The following is a 3,883-nucleotide window of genomic DNA, read 5'->3' as shown; positions in this document are numbered from 1 at the left end:
TGTGTTGGAGCTTGAATTATTGGGGTTTTAATATTTATTCACTATTTCAAATGAAAAGTTTTTGTTATAAATTTAGTCCGATCGATTTAAAATTTGGATAATGTAATCTACGTAACTAAATCTACAACTTTGCATTCAAGGATTTTCAAAATATGCATTTTACAAAAGCAGGCAGAACAAACAATACAAAATATCAAACAGTTGGGGACAACTAAGTATACATACACACCCATACAAACAGCTGTTCGTGTAGTTGCGTGCAAACGATTGAAATAGCCAAAGCAACATGTGAGACACTAATGTGTGAATGTCCATACATATGTGCACATCTATGTATGTACATATGTATCTACATATGTATGTATGTATGTACATTCGTCTTGCACTGACAGAGCAAGAAATGTTAATTAATTGAAAATTATATAACATTTTTAAAAGTAATTTTTTCTTTGTTTAGTGCATTTGGCATTAGTGTTTTCATTAATAACTTTATGCAGCAACAACAAATATCAAATAGTTGAGGACATCACATACACACACTCACACACAACAAGCAACAGTTCGTGTCTATGTGTGCGGTTCTCTACGTACGGTTGAAAAAGTAAAGAGAAACATACATATGTATGTATGTATGCCTGTGTATGAATATAGCATGTATGTACATTCGTATTAATGTATACATTGGGCAATCGAACACAGTTGTTTGATTGTAAAAAAATAATGCTCTAAAAACAACAACAACTGCAAGTCATTGGCTCGCTCTTCCTCTTTCGTTTTGACCATTTAATGTTAATTGCAAAGGCAAAACGCCAAAAGTTTACAGTTACCGTCGCTAGGCAACGACTGCGTAAGCGATAGTAAAGCAGAATCCGAATAACGGAGCTACGCATATTCTGCTTCGCATTGCGGGCAGATGTATGTATGTATATGATTTGTTCTTATTGATCTCAATAAATAATTAGATTTTATTATTTAAATATTCTGCTTATTGCATTCAAACTTCGATATTTTGATGGTATCGGTGGCTTCAACTATCGAAAGTTTTACTCTAGCAAATTGAGATGAGAATTGTCAGTGCTTTTTGATCGTGGCTCATCGCTGCACGGCATTGACACGAGTGCCGTGTTTCATATTCCGAGTTTGTGCGTGACCGTATTGACTCAATATGGCACGAAAAGACTCAAATGTGAATTCACAATTAGGATATACCCTTATAATTATTCCCCTTTTTTGCAAATCGTCTATCTTAAAACGTTGCGTTATCTCTATATATAAAACAGTTTGTCCTGACTAATTGGTGATCAACGCACAGCCCAAACGGTAAAAGATGAAATTTGCACTCAAGTACCGTTTCATAGTATCCATCATAGTGTAGGAGCACACTAAGAAAGGCTTTTGGAAAATTCTAGCTCCAAAGGGGGAAAACGGCTTTAAAAAATATTAGTTATAGTGGTCATGTTCGTTTAACGAAATAGTTTGTCAAGAACAAAAATGTAACGGACTACTGAACAATTTTTTGTCAAGAACAGAAAATGTTCATTTAAATACCTTAAATGCCTTCCTACTGGTAACTTATAAGGTGAAAACATATGGGTAGGTTATGCACACACAATATAAATACAATTGGAAGCATTATATTAAGCCGGGTTAAGACGGGCAATACCTGCTAGTAATCTATATAATCATCTACTTTTGTTTCAAATTTAATCTAAATCGGTTGGTTCTAAGAAAAGTTATTAGCGAAACAATTTTACTTCGGTACTACGCCCAGAAGCTGCAGCATCAAGTTCGCTCTTCTTCTTCATTTTGCTTCTCCTATAGGCGCATATACCTCAGTGCAGGAAGTTTTCCTGGGTACAGGGTATTTCACTGTCGGGCTTGCTCGACTGTAGAATTCTCTCTCGTTATACTCTGTACATGAAATGTTGAAGAGCTGAAAAATGTAACAGGCAGAAGGAGGCGTGGCAGACCCCACAAAGTATATATATTCTTGATCAGCATGACAAGATGAGTCGATTTAGCCCTGTCTGTCTGTCTGTCCGTCTGTCCGTCCGTATGATCACCTAGATCTCAGAGACTATAAGAGCTAGAGACACAAAATTTTGCACAAAGATGCTTTATGTGTGTACGCTATACGAGTTTGTTTAATTTTTATAGCCTGTACCCAAAGGGTGAAAGGCTATACTAGTTTTGTGCGCATGTATGTAACACACAGAAGGAGGCGTGGCAGACCCCACAAAGTATATATATTCTTGATCAGGATGAGAAGACGAGTCGATATAGCCATGTCCGTCCGTCCGTCTGTCTGTCCGTATGAACGCAAGCATCTCAGAAAGTATAAGAGGTAGAATAACCAAACTTGGTTTCCATATTCTCCTCAGACCGAGAAAGTACGAGTTTGAGTTTTTTTTCGATGCACCCCCCCACTCCCCCGCAATTCATGTTTTTTCTTATAACTTCCGTAATTCTCGGAATTTTGAAATAAATTTTGGTACTAATGTGTCCGTGTGCTAAATTTCATCATGATAGGTCAATTCTGAAGAAAGTTATAGCCATAAGTAAAATCGCTGCTCATGCGCTGCCTGCAGCTCTGTCGGCAGCGCTGCCCGCAGCTGTTGTTGTTGTTGCTTCTTTGGTTCAACTTTGTGCTGCATACATACACGCATATAAACACGCATAGGTACGTGATGTAAATGTATGCTGTTAAAACTGAACATAAACATGTTTTCTAATTTAATTTAATTAATTAATTAATTAATTCAATTTTTTTTTTAAATTTATTTTTTTTTTAATTTTAAAAAAATTTTTTTTTTTATTTTTCTTTTTTGTGGAGAGTACAGGCTATTTTACTGTCGGGCTTGCTCGACTGTAGCGTTCTATCTTGTTTTGATTCTCCCCCCCCCCCCCCACTTCACCCCTATGGGGGTTTTCCCGATTTTCCATTCGTATAATCGCCTATATCTCGTAGACTATAAGACCTAGGAACACCTTGCCTTGTGCCTTGTGTGAATACGCAGAAAATGTGTATTTTGGAATTTCCCTCCCTCCCCCCTCTCCCACGCAAATTCCGATTTTCTCTAACTCCCGTAATTCTTGGAATTTCGAACTTAACCTTAACAAATACTTTCAGTTAGTTATTATGTGTCCGTACGCCAAGTTTTACCATGATAGACCGATTTAACAAGAAGTTATAGCCATAAATATATTTGCTGCTGCAGCGCTGCTCAAGCGCTGCCTGCGGCTGTTGTTGATGTTGCTGTTTGGTTGACTGCTAACATGTTTACACAGACACGAATAGATGCGCATAGGCATACATACACTCACACAGACGCAATTGCTAAGTAAATGTGCAATTATACACCATTTACGTGAGTTCGAATACCGAGAAAGGTAAAATGGATCAAAAAATTTTTTTTTTAATTTTCTTAATTTTTCTTATTTTCTATAATTATTGCAAACATATGTACAGAGTATTTTAAAGTCAGGACACCCGACCCCTCACCCCCACCCCCACGACACCCCCACTCCCCCGCAATTCGTGATTTTTTCTATAACTCCCATAGTTCTTGGAATTTCGAACTAAAATTTAGTAACTACATCCCGTTAGTGATTATATGTCTGTCTGCCTAGTTTCATCATCATAGGTCATTTCTGAAGAAAGTTATAGCCATAAATAATATCGCTGCCCATGCTCTGCCAATAGCGCTGCCCGCAGCGCTGCTCGCAGCTGTTGTTGTTGTTTCTGCTGGGGTTCAACTTTGTGCTGCATACATATACGCATATAAACACGCCGAGACACGATTCTGATTTAAATGTATGCTGTTGAAACTGTAATTTAATTAAATAATTTAATTAATATAATTTATTTAATTATTTAAAAAAA

Source organism: Scaptodrosophila lebanonensis, unplaced genomic scaffold (genome assembly GCF_003285725.1).
Source record: "Scaptodrosophila lebanonensis strain 11010-0011.00,11010-0021.00 unplaced genomic scaffold, SlebRS2 tig00000020-arrow-arrow-pilon, whole genome shotgun sequence".
Taxonomy (NCBI): Eukaryota; Metazoa; Arthropoda; class Insecta; order Diptera; family Drosophilidae; genus Scaptodrosophila; species Scaptodrosophila lebanonensis.
This window is presented reverse-complemented; position numbering follows the sequence as displayed.